Source organism: Pararge aegeria, chromosome 20, assembly GCF_905163445.1.
Source record: "Pararge aegeria chromosome 20, ilParAegt1.1, whole genome shotgun sequence".
NCBI lineage: Eukaryota > Metazoa > Arthropoda > Insecta > Lepidoptera > Nymphalidae > Pararge > Pararge aegeria.
Window position 1 is genome coordinate 13,070,336 of NC_053199.1, and position 18,101 is coordinate 13,088,436.

Genomic DNA, 18,101 nt, shown 5'->3' on the forward strand with positions numbered 1-18,101 from the left:
ACTACAAGGTAAGGACAGTTTAAGTGTAGAAGACCTAACAAACCTCTCTATAGGAGATATTCTGAGGTTCACAAAAGAGACTGGTAGGTTTCAGGGGGGGATGCTGCCGGGACACCAGTAAACCTGTGTCTCAACATGGGGAATAGGGTGGAATAGTCCTTACCGAGGACTGATCACCCGTCTGGCAATGGCAGGCGTCCCCGCTATAAAAAAAAAAAAAATAATAATAATATAAAATATTAAGTGACCTAATAAGTATAGCTGAGCTGCGATATCTAATGCGACAATAACCGAATTAGAATTGACTTTAGAAGATTCTCTTCTAGCGCATCTACTTGTGCTATTGAACACGCATTTTTTGTGAGGCACATATTTAGCGACCATGTTTTACAAAAGCTGCGACCTATAATACTCGGTCCTTTGATTTCAGCGACCATTCGTCATAGGTTTTAGTTCAGTCGAGGGAGCGATGTCATTAATCTGCAGAAAACGCTCGTTTTGTCATCGGACCACGGTGAGTGTAGCGCTTTCAGAATACGAGTGCGCTTGAAGAGCTATTTGTTATATCTGGTTTGCTGGATTGATTTATGGCTATGTTTGAGTCATTATTATCACCCATTACCCGGTCCACTTCTAACCACTTTGAATTACTTCTATGGCGTAAAGAAGGATTAGAGTAGATTGACAGAGCAATTCAAAGCAGAGGCGTTCTTTTCTCAAACTTAAGAACGCTAACCGCAAACAAGGCGATTAGTTCTTGATATTTAAAGATGGGAAGAAGTGGCATTTATCTAGGTATCAGATAAGCACCACGCATTGGGAAATTCTGGCTGAAATTCTAAATTCAATAATTCTGAATTCAAAATTCATTTCTTTCAAGTAGGCCTAATATAAGCACTTTTTAAACGTCAAGTCTGTCTGATGTAGTGACTCTACCACAGGTTCGGGAGGTAGATACTACCGAGGAGAAGCCGGCACGAAACTCACTTGCCCTTTTTCAACATCAACTGTTTACATTTTACATTTTACATTTTAAAATTCATTTTTCTATCTTGTGAGAGATCAAAGCGGAGCCGGATGCTTCCAAGCAACCTTGTCATTAAGAAATTCATCAATTTTATATATATATATATATAACCTCGCTGTAATAAATGTGTTTTAACATATTCTTTAAAGCTTTTGGAGCGAGCTCGGCTGGCTGGAGTGATCCAGCGGGGAGCCGCATCAGTGGCCATACGTACAACGGACGGTCCCAGACCAACCAAGTGCGGAAAAGGCCGAGGAACAGAAGAAGAAGATATTCTTTAAACTTATGCATTGGTAGGTCAAAAACTTCCTTAGGAATCATATTATAAAAAGCGTTATTATAAAACGAGTAAACACTTTTATATATTTATGCTTACGGTTATGTACCTTTTGCAGACGATATTATTTAGATCACACAAATTTATGACCATTTCTTATAAGTCGACTGTTTATATCCACTCAGGCCGCGGTTGCCAAAGAGTCGCAGGTTCAAATCCAATCGGTTTGCGGCTCGGGTATCCGAAGTATTTATATGCATGTTAAAAATTATAAATTTGATATTTCCTTCAAGTGCAGGTTAGGAAACTATAAAAGAAATGAAGTAAAAAAATGAAAAGAATTTATCTTCTAATAACCTGATGCTTGATTTGAAGCTAATTCTTTTTTTTCCAACTAACTAATGCTATAAATGCGAAAGTGTTTGTTTGTTTGTCCTTCCTTCACGCTCTAACTGATTAATCAAGGACTCGATTTTACGCATCAAATTAGTTGTGAGGATGGAGAGTGAAAAAAACGGTTCCCACAGGATTCGTAATTCGTAAAAAACCGACATTGACCTGATTGAGAACTAAAAACTAGTATAATTATGTTTTAAAACTGGTAGCTAACGTTAAAGAGCTACCTTTAGAGAAAAACGTAAAGGTTCTGAACCAGAATGTGTTATATCACGTTCGCAAAGGGGTGATAATGACATGTGAGAGTGACATATTCTTCCTCAGGCACTTAAACCTCCTTTCAACGCAGGGATTTGACTTTACCGGCGTACTATCCAACTTTCGCACGTTTTAGATAAGAGGTATTTGAAACTTTTTTGCTTGATACATCTTCATTAGAAGTGGGTAGGATCTTGACTTTTCGGGGTGGGGCCGAGTTCAAATCCCAGCCTCATTTCAACCCCTATTCTAAGTTATGTGCGTTTTAAGCTATTAAAATATCACTTGCTTCACCGGTGAATGCTGCATGCCTGAGAGTTCTACACAATATTCTCAAAGCTATGTGGAGTCCACCAATCCGCACTGGGCCAGCGTGGTGGGCAACGGCCTCAGCCCCTTCTCTTTGTGGGAGGAGACCCGTGCAGTGGGCCGGTAATTGGTTGATATGATTATGATGATGATGAGAACAGCGATAACTTTATCTTTTTTCTTTCAGTGCCTATCCGCTAGGCTGTTGGCCATCTCGTCATACAATTTCCTGCCCTTCGCTAAACGGAAAACTTTTCAGTTAATTCTCGGATATTTCTAAGCCACGACTTTCTTTTTCAACAGACACTTCTCTTTCTCTACATTTTGCCAATCATGATAGTTTGAAAGAGATGTTAGCCGTGTCTGAGAACATGCCCCAGTAAACTTGACTTTGACTTTTGACTTTGACTTTTACTTTTGACTTTGACTTTTCTGATTTGTCCAAACATGGATGCAAGTGATTCAATTATATAAGGATAAGTCGAAGTCAGACTCCCCTCCATTATCATCCTCAGCATATAACACGGTTTTAATATCTTAGCCTCCACGTTGGTGTATGACAGTATAGGTTCGCGGAATTAAGCGATCATATTTTTGACGACATCTCTGAGCGCAGAGGTCAGCTTTGTAATCTAATTACAAAGTGTGAGGGTTCAACACCCGTGAGGCAATTGGTAATTTGTAATTTTTTTATTTCCTCTGTTTTGGCCTGGGCTTCGGCAGTAGATTGTTATCACCTTACTTACAAAGACGTGCTATACAATTTATCGTTCCGGTACGATGCCGTTTAGAACCCAATTACTGCCATACCTCCAATAGGTTAGCCCGCTACCATCTTAGACTGTATCATCACTTACCAGGTCAAATACTAGTTATATGCAGTAGAATAAAAAAGATACTACCAAGTCGCTTGGCTACAAAATAAATAGGTAGTTTTTGACAACCATACATTAGTATTTTTCATGCCCTCACCTTTTCCTTTGTTGATACTAAATCAAGATAGATGAGGCCGTGACATATGACCTTATGTGGCGGGGAATCAATCATACTTTAAGGATTACTTACTATCTGGGCGAAAGTGGGAATGCCACTGATCTACTTTATTGATATTGTCACTTACAACTTATCTTACTTATCTATAGAAAGAAGAAACGGACGGACGGACATAAATCAGTTATATCAGTATATCATCTGAGAAAAGTACAGAAAACCTTTGAGGGGCTGAGTTTAGCTATTATAACATGATACCTAAGGTAATATGAGATAATTTGCATAAGTTTACAGAATGTATGAAAACCAATCGAGCTTACTATACTGTTGATGAATTTCTTAATGAAAAGGTTGCTTGGAATCAAGCAGTTCCGCTTTCATCTCACACAAGACATGAAAATGATTGTTATACTGAAAATGATGTTGGAAAAGAGCGATTTCTGGATTTCTTTTGCCTTCGGAATCACTACCAAACAGTTATACTTGACGTTCGAAAAGTGTTTATATTAGGCCTACTTGAAATAAATGAGTTTTGAAATAGTATTTGAACTATAAATAAAGACAAATACATATTTATTTTTTATAATAATTTGCTGCGCCACTACCCTACTGACAAAGACGTGCCGCTTACCATTTTAGCGTTCCGGTACGACGTCGGTTAGAAACCAATTAATGGTATGGGCTCAACATAAACTGCTATACCTCTAACAGGTAAACCCGCTACCATCTTAGACTGCATCATCTCCTAAATATTTACTTATGACAACCCTATTGAAGATAAAATACTGACACGAGCATAGTACCTACGCTACGCGACGCGCAATTAATAAAGTGACAGGAGCGCCATAATTTTAATTTTGCATGTGATGTTAGGGCTTAATTTGATTTCTTTCGGTAAAAACTCTGACAGTGGTTTACTCAAAAACTATTAGGATTTCGGTTTCTCAAATAAGTCTCAGAGACATAATGTACCTCTAAATCCTGTGAAGTATTATTTTGGTTTTGATTTACACGTTGTATATATTCAGCGATAGCATACCTAGTGCTAAGCTTAAGAGAAGAAAAATAACTCTCGTTAACGTTTACAGCAGCCGTATGTAGCCGTATGTATACACATGCCAAATAGTAGCTATATAAGTTTATATTAGAGTAAGCGGATTGTAAGTTATGGGAAGAAAAAAAAAATGGTTATCAATTTCCTACTTGGCTTCTTAGGTTCATACTATTTTATTACCCACCGTCCCGTCTGTCGTCCATGCAACTGGGTGGACCAATCCAAAATATTATTGTGGTGTATGTACCGGAACTGAACTATATTTAAGAAATATTTTTATTACTTTTATTAAGTTTTATATTTATTTGCACAAATAATTATGTGATGAGTCCTTAAAATAAAAAACGAAAGAATTCGAAGGCAGGATAGAAGGATAAAATGTAGATGGATCGGGTAAACGAGTCTCCATTACCGCCGCCTATCTCACATTCGTGACCCGCAAGATAAATGATGCAGTTCGACATTTTGACAACCCTTACTAGCGAATTGAATGATTAGTTTTACGTTACACTTTAATAATAATAATAATAATCTAGTCTTTATTGTGTCTCCTTTACCACGGATTCTTCGGGTAACAACTGTATTAGTTAAAAACTGTTTTACAGCTATTAACGCGCACCTCCGGGTTCGCTTAAATACAAAAATACTAAAACAAAGTAAATTAAAATATTACAACTAACTAAAACAATTCAACTTACAATTTTATTATGTACTTCTTCGTGTATGCGTTCGTATGCGACAGTGTGTGCGTGTTTATGCGAGTGTGTGAGAGTTTCCGTGCGAGTGTGTGCGTGTGAGTGTTGTGTGTTTTGCAAGCAGGATTTGCAATCTTATTGCGCTTAATTTGAAATGACGATTATTTCCGTGTCAGTATAGGACAGCGTCTTAAGACACTTGGTAGTATAATATTCACAATTTCATCGGGTATATTTTTTAGAAGTTATTTATTTTTTATACTTCTTCCAAAGATAATTCCGGACATACTTGCCTACGGACATATCAGATACAAATAACCGGCAGAAGTATGCAAATATTTTAACAAAAAAACCAATATCAAAATCGGTGCATCCGTTCGGTAGCTACGATGCCACAAACAGACAGTCCTTAAATTTAAATTACCCAGGAAACGACGCCCTTTAAACCGGAACAAAGCAATGCTGCTTAGCGGCAGAAATAGCATGAAAGTTCCCTGACGAGCTCTGTCATAAAGAGCTCTCCTACTACTAAATAATTTTTCTTTTGTATACAATTTCAATTATATATGGAAACATCTAGCTCTGCGTAGAATAAGACTTAAGTATACATGCAAGCGAGTAAGGTAAGCACCGGAACGTTGCCACGTATGCCAATATTCTGAAAGCATGCTTACATATTCAGGGGTAGCTTAATGCATACTTTACGTACGCTACAATAATAACTTATAAATAAAACTCAACTTCAGTGTACTTACTATATGAAAGTTGATACTAAATGGTATTTTTTTAAGGGTGAAATAGTACGCGGTCACTGACCTCTGTTAAGAACTGTGTGTTGGCTTTTTTATTTTATAATAATTGATGCGGCATGCGTTAGTCCACCTGGGGTAAAGCGCATATTTTTGCACATTGTGCACTTTATGGCACAATCAAAAAAACGGTTTTGTGTACGTAATGCTAAAGCATTTTCTAACAGCCAACCCTTCGGACGTGCGAGAAGAACAAGTGAGGCACAAACATTTTAGAAAGTAATAAAAAATATATATAAATAAATAAATAAACTTAGACAATACACTCACCGCCATCTAGCCACAAAGTAAGCGTAGCTTGTGCTATGGGTACTAAGGTGATTGATGAATATATTTATGAATAATAATATTATATATACATAAATACTTATAAAATACAGATAAACACCCAGACACTGAAAAATTCATGTTCATCGCACCAACATTTATTTACCAGTTGTGGGAATCGAACCCACGGCCTTGGATTCAGAAAGCAGAGTCACTGCCCACTGCGGCCATCGGACATACATATAAAAAAAAAATTTAATATAAAAAATACATAAAAATATATATAGGTATATACAATTTAAAGACACGTGTTGATTTATATTCGAACTATTATCTATGAATAGAGCAAACTTTGTAGGGCATGTAAGGTAAACATCTTGCAACGTGTCTCCCCATGAACTTTAATCTGAGGCATAGGTGTTAAGCATCATTTGTCAGCAACTATACCGGAAACAACGCCCTTTAGATCGGAGCAATGATGCTTGGTAGCAGAAATATTCGTGACGGTAGTACTTCCCTGAACGAGCTCTGTCACAAAAACCACCACTTCTAATACCCTGGCTAAGTTTGTTGTGACCTTCTTAGACCAGGGCGCGTTTGGAACCCTCCTAGCCTTAGTTTTAAGTTAACGAATGCAGTTATCACCATCACTAAAGTTAGTGTTAACATGTTATTATGCTTCATAAGTGCCTGTGATAAGGTTTACATGAATAAACGTTTTTGAATTTGAATTTAATACCTTATACAAATTACAGCAGAAATCTTGCCCCGTTTAAAGCACCATATATTATGACAGACGGTTATTTCTGAAACTAATATGATAGTTAGTTATTCAAAATTCAGTTCCTGGGATACTCAACACTTCAACGAAGCACCTTCAATAATGTCTAAACGTATCACAGATCACTGTAACTACTCCAACGCTAAACCACGTTTATTAATAACGGGTTATAGGCTAACACCCGAAGTGAATAATCAACCTAATCCAAAATCTTCAGAACGCAGATGAAATTTAGTATTGCTATCCTTATCTAAATGTAAGAGTAGGATAAGGATAGCACTATTCAATACAATTAGTTCTAGATGTTTTGGATTAGATTGATTTGTAATTTCGGGTATTAACACGCAATATTTGGATCATTAACTTCTATGAATATCACTGTTCATAATATGGCCAGATTTTAATTTCGTTACCAGGGCTTTAAAGATAAATACACATTCTTTTATATCAAGTAGAAATACTTTTCAAGTAACTAGGGACCCACTAAAGACAATACAAAATAATCCTCATTTTTTCTTTTACGAAATCAACATTTCAAACAGCATCTCTCTATGCTAATATTATAAAGCTGAAAAGTTTGTTTGGTTGAACGCGCTAATCTCAGAAATTACTGGTTCGGATGCCAAAAATATTTTTATATTGCATAGCTTATTTATCGAGGAAAGCTAATTATACATAAATAAAAAACTTCCGATGCATGCAATGCGTGTTAAAGTTAAACCAAAATATTTTTTGACAGAATTTGACTTTAAAAGTTCTAGAAATATGCATATGTCAAGCTTTATTATTTAAATCTGGTAAATCTGGTAATAAAAATGATATAAACAATTACAGACCTATCTCAATCTTACCAGCTCTTAGTAAGATATTTGAAAAAAATATATTAAATCAACTCTTATATCATTTTAATGTAAATAACTTACTACACCCTGAGCAGTATGGCTTCACTAAAGGTCGTAGCACAACGGACGCAGGCGCTAAACTTATAAAACATGTTTATGATGCCTGGGAATGTTCACAGAACGCCATGGGTGTTTTTTGTGATCTATCTAAAGCTTTCGATTGTGTTGATCATAAAACCTTGCTTCTTAAGCTAAGCCACTATGGTATCCAAAACGTTGCACTAAATTTGGTTGCCTCTTATCTCAGCAATAGAACCCAAAGAGTTTGCATAAATGATGCAAAGTCTCAGGGTTCAAATACCTCAATGGGTGTCCCACAAGGCTCGATCTTGGGTCCTTTTCTATTTTTAGTGTATATAAATGATCTACCGTACCATGTCAGTGGAACATGCGACATTGTATTGTTTGCAGATGATACATCTCTAATTTTTAAGACTGATAGGAGTAAAGATAACTCTGACGAAGTAAACCGTGTTATGTCGCATGTGTCGCACTGGTTTACAGTTAACAACTTACTTTTAAATGCAAAAAAAACAAAGTGTGTCGAATTTATCTTACCAAATGTAAAGAAAATTGATAAAAATATAATGATAAATGGTGAATCACTAAAAATAGAGACTTCCACAGTTTTTCTGGGCGTGACCTTGGATAATAAGCTACAGTGGGGTGCCCATATAGATTCACTAGCGGGTAAACTAAGCTCGGCTGCCTACGCAAAAATTAGACAGATTACTGACGTTGGGCTAGTTTATTTTGCGTACTTTCATAGTGTTATGTCCTATGGAATCTTGTTATGGGGTAAAGCAGCTGATATCGAAACTATATTTATATTGCAGAAAAGAGCTGTACGGTCAATATATAAACTTAAATCACGCGAATCCCCCCGTGAGAAGTTTAAAGAAATAGGCATACTTACTGTAGCTTCACAATATATTTATAACAATATAGTATTTGTAAGACAACATATTAGTCTTTATAAACAAAAAGTGGACATAAACAGTCGACTTACAAGAAATGGTCATAAATTAGTGTCATCTGCATATCGTCTGCGTAAGGTACAGGGATCATTTGTGGGATTGAGTATACGCTTTTATAATATGATTCCTAAGGTGATTTTGGACCTGCCAATGCACAAGTTTAAAGAATTTGTTAAAACACATTTATTAGAGCGAGGTTACTATACAATTGATGAATTTTTTAATGACAAGGTTGCTTGGAAGCATCCGGCTCCGCTTTCAGCTCTCACAAGATAGAAAAATGAATGTTAAAATACAAAATGTAAATTGTTGATGTTGGAAAAGAGCAACTGCTGAGTTTCTTGCCGGCTTCTTCTCGGTAGAAACTGCCTTCCGAACCGGTGGTAGAATCACTACAAACAGACAGACTTGACGTTTCAAAAGTGCTTATATTAGGCCTACTTGAAATAAATGAATTTTGAATTTTGAATTTTGAATTTGAATTTTAAAGGTTGCCTAAAACGCGGGAACTGCTAGTCATTATTTTGTTACGTGTGGAGATGAAAGCATAGGTGGTTGCTTCAAAGTATCTCTGTTACTAAGACATTCATATATTTTTTTTTCTTAATTTAATTATAATTTTAATATTAAGGATTACTTGAATGATATGAAAGCTTGGGTATGAATTGCTCTTACTTCAAAGCTAAATATTTATTTGACTGTGTAGTAATAGTACAGAACAGTTTTCTGAACTATTCAAATGTCTCTTTCAATGTACAGCACTCTATAATACTAACTTAAAACTGTTCTACTAAATATATATAATGTATATAATGTTTCGTGTTCTACGAGACACGTGGTTTGGCAGTATCTAATTGCGTTCTACTACGGAGAGTTTCTTGATAAAAATAAATAATTAAATTAATATAATACGACAATACACATTGATATCTAGCCTTAAAGTGTATAGGTACTAAGATGACTGATGAATATTTCATGAATAATATACTTAAATACTTCTCTAAAGTAATACTATACAGATCAACACCCAAACACTAAAAATCGTTCATTTTCATCACACAAACATTTTCCTGTTGTGGGAATCGAACCCACAGTCTTGGACTCAGAAAGCAGGGTCGCTGCTCACTGCGCCAATAGGCCGTAAAATTCAATAACTACTAGTACGCAATTATTTATTGTAGAATATGACCTTCCTATTTCACCTACCAATTTTCTGTATTTGTTTCATTCGCCATTGGTTGTCTGAAAGAAATTTCTATGAAGCGATAAGGCTGCAAATTTTTTTACGTTATTTTGTTATACGTTTTTTTTTCAGTAAGTACTTTTTGTGGTGTGCTATAAAAGTTTATTCGTTCATTCATTCATTCAACATGCTAATCAGTTGGTCTTTTTATATTCTACAGTGTTTGAGAGTACAAATGCAAGACCGGGAAGCGATCAAGTGACTAAAACACAATAATATATATGACTGAAATCATAGCTTTACGTTTCTTAACCACCAAGGCTTCAACAATCCTACTAAATTAAATACATTGGCCTCAATTGTGAAACCTTCTTAGATTTTGAAGCGGTGATAGCCCAGTTGGTAGGACTCCGACTTCACTTTCGGGGAGCCGAGTTCGAATCCGAGCACGCAGCTCTTACTTTTCTCAGTTATGTGTGTTTTAAGCAATTAAAATATCACTTGCTTCAACGGTGAAGGAAAACATCGTGAGGAAACCTTCATGCCTAAGAGTTCTCAATAATGGTCAGTCCGCCAATCTGCACTGGGCCAGCGTAGTGGATTACGGCCTTCAACCCTCCACATTGTGGGAAGAGACCCGTGTCATGTAGCAGTAGTTGGTGAATATGAAGATTTTAAATTCATAAACCATATAAATTTCACCGTAAAAAAAAAGTACGTGTTATCCTTCCCTTCTTTTATTCCGACACCCAGTTTACAGACCCCCGATTTAATTAATCCAATTTGGAAACACGGCTGGATAGTGTCGAAAAACAATGGCGTTAAATTTTAGTTCGCAAGAGGGAAAATTGAATTTCCCGTGAAGCCCTGAAGCTCGGGGTTCGAATATCGAAGATATTGATGTACGGCCGAAGCCGGACGGTTACGCGCTGATTGAATTTTTCGCGACGGATCACTGCGAAATACTAATTCAGGAATTGAGAATTGCAACTATAGCTTGCAAATTGGGATGATTAGGGATTTTCAACAGATTACGTAGTCATAATTTTTAACGCTAAGAGCGGTGATATCCTCGTTGTAAATTTAAAAGCAATTAAAATAACCCGCTTTAACGGTGAAGGAAATCATGAGGAATCCTGCAAGCCAGGGAGATGTTATCAAAGGCGTGTCAACACTAACAATCCGAACTTGGCCTGGTGCATGGTGGACTATAGTCTGTTCAATTTCATGGTGTCGGTACACCGACAGGAGAATTTGGCATTTTACATTAATGCTTTTATTGTTTTATGAAAAATATGAGTAGATAAACGAACGTAAAATAGACACTATTTTTCATCACGCAAAGTGTTGGATTCATTTTATAATATACTAATTATAATAAATGATCCAACGGCAATACGTTCTCAATCCATACTTAAGTGTCTGTTATTATTGTTTTTACTTTTACTATTACTGCATGCATCTATATGGAGTGACCGAAATCGCGGCATCGGGAGAATGTTTAATATTTATGTGGACTTTATTTATTTATTTATTGGGTCTACCAGCGATTTTACATAAATTAAATAATATTCCTTATTATATATACATTAGGTACACAGAGTATGCAAAACCATTTAAAGGTAAGTGAAGGAATAATAAAGAAGATCAAAGACCATAGACTGAGGTTGATCATTATAATTATTAAACATATAGGTATTTCAAAGTAGTTGAACAAAAACGCAGTAAAACAATCTCATGCTTTCCCTTTCTACCGGAATTCCGGAATGTGACATTTTATGAGAGCCATAAACTTTCTTATCAGGGGTGCTTAATTAAATAGCAGGAATATTTGAATTTTTATTAAATCGTTCGAGTTTTATTCAATCATAAACGAAAGAACGGAGTAACTTCGTTATTCAAATTTACCCCGGAGTTACCTAAATTAATAGATTGATTTGATTTGTCTGTCCCCTTGGAAAGTTTTGAGACAAACTGAAATAAACTTCGGCCGTTTTTTTTCATAAATAACCTTTTTTAATTAATACGAAAGCAAATTGAAACTGTTTCTAATTAAGAAACACGGCCAATTTGTAACTTTTTTGTCGTTGTTTTGATCTTGCTTAAGGCTACCGAATCTCGTGCCCATTAACAAGACAACATTTCTATTATTGTACGGAATATTGTACAAGCGAAAATAAAGGAGATAAGTAAGTAACGTTAAGGGTTCTTCGTGTTTATGCATATTTTTTAATGCCTGAGCTGAATGTTTTAATAGTATAAGTAAGGATATATTTATTTTTGTTTTCGACTGCCTTTTTAATATGACCACAATTCTGAATTTCGCGACAAACTCGAGTGGCTTCGAATTCGCCTTCGCTGGAAAACTCATATTCCGTCTCTCTTATACTGTGTTCTGTTCAATCTAGCTACTCCTCCATATATTAAAGAACGGTTTGAGTTTCTCAGTGATTCTCACTGTCGCTCTCTCCGTTCTGAAGATAACCTTATCCTAAAAATTCCTTCGCATAGTACTTCTTTCTATGCTAAAACCTTTTCAGTTAAAGCTATGCTATGGAACTCTTTCCCCTTTCAAATTAGTTAATCAATTATTGCGCAGTCACTACCGATTTTCAAGAGACTCTTAAAAAAATTTTATGCCACCCTAATTTGTCAATTTTTTTTTGCTTCTGAGTCCCTTTCCTTTTTGTTGTAGACTTGCACTTTGTATGATATACTAATTGATTGATGATATATATACACACAAGAAGCAGTTACAAAATTTAAAAAAAAAAAAAAAATATATATATATATATATATATATATATTATATATATATATATATATATATATATATATATTTATTTTTAATTTTGTAACTTCTTCTTGTGTACAACCTAACCCTTAAGTCTTAGTGTTTTTTTTTCCCTTTCCTTTGTTGAGTTGCCTGGCAGACATCGCTTTTTAGCTATAGGGCCGGTACAATGGGCCACCCAAAAAATCAAATAAAACTGGGAAATGCTAGACAAATAAATGGTGACTATAAGTGTATCAAATCCACTAACGCATCACTGATAAAAATGAAGCTCAAATCAGGCTCACAGGCACAAATAAAAATTACGTATAGGGTCGATGAAAAATTATCACAAAAAATCAAATAAAACTAGGAACTCTAAATGCAAAACTAATAAATAAAAACTAAAAATGTATCAAATCCACTCACCCATCAAACGTTAAACCAAATAGTTGACGCGATTGATAAAAATGAAGCTCAAATCAGGCTCACAGGCACATGCGACATTGACGTTGATTGATAGCACGACACAGCTCCAGGGAAATTAACACAATGCATGTTTTTATATTGCACGACAGCAAACTGTAGATGAACCGATTTCACAATAACATTATTGTTTGTACTGTGGTTCTTAAGTTGTCGACCGTATAACGTAGTAACTAACCACGACCAGTATATATATAAAAAAATCCCAAATTAAGCCGAACAAGAGATTAAACCTCACGTTTAAAAGCAAAGCGAAGTCGTGGCCTTCAACTTGCTTTTAAACAAAGTATGCGTATTGACGGTAATTGAACCCGCATCTTTTGAGCGATCGCAGCCTAAGTGCTTTTCCTATCCTTATAAATATCAAACCTTACATAATGGTTATTATTATATCCTTATTTATCTGTAAGTGACTATTAACGCCATCTAGTAGGATACATTTTAGTTTTGTGAACTTTCCAAAGATCCATATTACCGTACCATGGAGGAATACGTCTGTCATATTGCATGCACTATGTTTGCTCGTCAGACAAAGGTGTGAGCACACACCTCCACCACTTCATGGCCACCACTTTTTCTTCAAGACGACGGAACGGTTGTCCTCAACCTCGTGACCATCAGCAGAGCCTGATTCTAAGCGCAGGCATCTAAAGCGCCGAAGACCACGAAATTCATAAATAAACATGCATTAAGACATATCGTGGGAACTATAAAATCATGATTTTATTATGTCGTCCAGTGTAAAAAACACAGTGCGTCCCGGACAAAAACAGATCTTACCACGGATAAACTTGATCGATACATGGCTAAAATAGCTTGCGGTAGTGCCGTAATTAATGGTTTTCGCGTATGAAATCAACTGTGAAATTAAGAAAAATAAATTAACCATTATAGTATTTCGCTTGATTGGATACATTTTTGGTCTGCTTGTGAAATTGCTGCCTACAGGATGAGCTCTTAATGAAAATAATAAAAAATGCAGCTATTTTAAAACTGAAATATACATGTATTTTTTATTTTTATTTTTATTTGTTAGCTTTTCAAGGGAACAAATAGTACTATTACATCACTTACTTCGTGGAAACTTCATTGGTTTACGTAAGATATCTTACGTAAACCAATGAAGTTTCCACAACGTAAATACATATTATTTATTTATTTATTCGTAATCAACAGCGTTACAATAAAAATATATTTATAAATAGTTTCAATTAAATCTAAGGACACAAAGATTACAGAAACATAGCATTTTGAAATAGTACGGTTTCGGATTTAACATAAAAATAATTACGTATTTTGAATTAATAAATATGTAAAAGAGTTAAAAACAGAAAAGTGTGAACAAGACGTAAAGAAACAAAGAAAACTATTAAGACTAATCGATCAAAAACAATCAAATAAAAATGTATTCGTCGCAGTATGAAAAATCACATATTTGTGTATGCGTGCGTGCTTGCGTGCGTGCGTGTTTATCTGTGTCTCTGTGTGTGTGTGTGCGTGCGTGCGCGTGTATGCATGCGTGCCTGGGTGTGTGTTGCATACTTTATAGTGCGGTGCTCCATGTAAGCGCCTGATTAAAATATACATATAATTGATGTTATGTGTAAATACATGTTATTAAAATTCTTCGATTTTCTTGATTTATATTATTAGTACCTGTCCCGTCGAACTTCGCACCGCGGATTTTTTTTTTTATGAATGTTTTATTTTATTACTTATTATAATATTCCGGACTAACAGAAATCCAAAAAATTAAATATCATAAAAATTGGTCAAGCCGTTCTTAAGTTACAAATGGTGTAACTAATACAACTTCCTTTTATATATATAGATGTACAGAAACTATAAAAGTTCCTTAACGTACTCAACGTGATCTCTGATCAGACAACAAACTAAAATAACCGATGCCCTCGCCTATACTCTAAAAGCAAAATGGAAGTGGGCTGGTCATGTGGCTAGACTTACCGACAATAGATGGACCCTCAGGTTAACGAAATGGTAACTCCTCCCTCAGGTAACCGTGCTAGAGGCACTATCGGTGGGAGGACGACATCAAAAACGTGGCTGGACCAACCTGGATGCTGAAAGCAAAAAACAGGCAGCGCTGGCTGTCTCTGGAGGAGGCCTTGACCTTGAAAAAGGGTTCTTCATAACGGAGTTTTATATTTTACTATTATAACTTTTATTTTTTTTATTTTTTTCACTTTATATACTTAAAATTAAGGATAAATATGAAACTATGTAAATGTATGAAGAAATAAAAGGCTTTTTTAGTTTTATTTTTATTTTATTTATATAACGTACTCAACGTGCATAAGTTTAATTATTGTTTTAAAATCATTTGATGAATCGTGATACGATTGATCTATTATTTCTTAACGACAAGGCTGCTTGGAAACAGGCCGCACCGTAATAACAAGATAGAAAAGTTCTGAAGATTGTTAAACTGTAAAACGATGTAGTAAAAAGCCACTCTGATGAGTTTTTTGACGGAATCTTCTCGGTAGAATCTGCCTTCCTAACTAGTGGTAAAGACGTTAGAAGCAGACGGATTTGTCGTTTTCAAAATTTGTCGTTTTTTGCTTATAAAGTAGGCCTACTTATAAAAAAAATATTAATTTCTGTTACAGTTTATGCCTTGTAAAGATACGCTAAACATAATATGTCTTACAAATATAACATAAACTTGTAATGATATTCTAAGCTGCATAAATCTAGAATCTACTAGCGGACCCGCGCGACTTCGTCCGCGAATGTCGATGTTTTATAGAACTTTAAAGAAACAACAATTCCGACAATTCGATATACTTACTACATACTTCCGTCGTTTGGCGTAACATTTACCGTTCACGCATCGCACGGATCAGAATCTCTTAAAAAGGATATTTTTTTGCAGTTTTTGCATTTCTTTTTGCAACATTTCTCAGTAATGATAGTAGCGTGGTGTTATTTAGCCATAATTGTTACTACAAATCAAAAAAAAAAAAACAGCATTTTCTGAGATTAGCGCGTTCAACCAAACAAAATTTAAAAGCTTTATAATATTTCAACTATGCCTATCCAAAAAACCACGTCCATCTAAAACTCCGTTGCACCGATTTTGAAAGACAAGTACGGAAAAAATAGTGACGCTATCCTGTAGAAGCTATTTGCTTTTCCGGGATAAAAAGAAGCCAATGAGCTTTTCCAGACTATATTGTAGGTATCTGCCAGATTTTAGCCAAATCGGTTCATTCGTTGTGGCGTTAAAGCGTAACAAATGTCCATATATACATCCAACCATCCATGCATCTATCCTCACAAACTTTCGCATTTATAATATTAGTAGGATGGTACGCATGCATTCGATCGTTGTCCCATATGTCTTGCGACTTGCTGTTATCTGTGAAGGTTTATGTCCTTGATCTCTGCAAATTTAACGGAAATATGAAGTAAAATTGATAAAAAAAATCATCCCATTTCCCGGAGGAAACTTATTGTTTATCGGGATAAAAAGTAGCCTAAATGTTGACCCGGGATATCAGCTACCACTAAACCAAATTTTATTTCAATCCGTTCAGTAGTTTTCACGTGATGCCCGGACAGACAGACAGACAAAAATTAAATAAAAATCTGTTTTGGACTCAGTATCTATTATAAAGCATCCCCCGGTAATTTTTTTTATAATATATGAAATGTACAGAAATCTTCCAGTTACATTTTTATTATAAGTATAGATATATAGATAATCGACTATTGCCTCGTCTCCGATTTGTCTTACACCACCAAGACGAATTCGTAATCCAAATCATCCAGTTAGTACTTACTTTGTATAGGAATCCATTAAACGGCTGCAATACTCCAAGCAAGACCAAGCCTTATCGGAACAGTTGTAGCGTAAAATAACGCCTGACTTTATTGAAGGTACCAAATTTTATCCTGGAATTATAGGAAACTGAATAAAAGTACAGGCCAAAGAGAGCCTAATGCTCTCTTTGGCATAAGCACGTAGCACGTAGCATAAGACCTTCGTGAAAATCCCTACTAGGGGCGCAGAACCGATGTTGGATGTCTGTTTTTTTAAACTCTATATTGCACACCAAAAAAAAAATGGTTGACAAAAGGCGGAATTAATGCTAAAGCATTTTTTACCAGCCAATGTGGAAAAATAAAACTTATGATATTATAAAGTATTATATGATATATATAGAGATATATATGTAAAGGTTTAAGGTTTTGGCATGGATGAAGCAGTCGCAAGCATGTCTGTGAGCACACAGGATCCCCCGAAAACCAGCGCCGCAGGTCGCTGCGGCTTCGTACTGCGGCGGAACCCTATTTGTCCCCATGCTAACTATTAGTTTTTCTGTTAGTTATATTTTTGTATAAAATTGTTGTTATATATTGAAGTACAATAATATTGAACAGCTACACCCTTTTTTATGACAGATAATTGCTTCATCATCCATGTTAAATGAGCAAACAGTGTTCCACCGTTTAATTGCAAAATGTTACTGCATTTAAAATATACAGAGGACCGCGACAATGTACCTGTGTTAATTGAGTTCTTTGATCAAGTCCGACCTTTTGCAAGTTCTCGATTTCCAATCAAGTGCAAGCTTTAACACCGCTGTTCGAACTGTTATTGCTGACTCCGGAGTTATTGGTGTCATAAAGGGTGGCAAGTTCGGATTAAATCGTTGTAATTGAAATACAGTTTGATTACATTCGTTTGTAGCTATCGATTATAAAAAAAACCTTTGCAATACATTCACACACATCATCATCATCGGGTGCTATCTTCTTTAAACTGAAGTTTGGCGGTCAACAATTGAAAAAAAGATAAAAAACATAAAAGATAGAAAAGCCGCCCTATTAAGTGCCGCTTTTTTAGATTTCGGTAACAAAGTCCGATCTATCCCCTTATATCGCCCAACC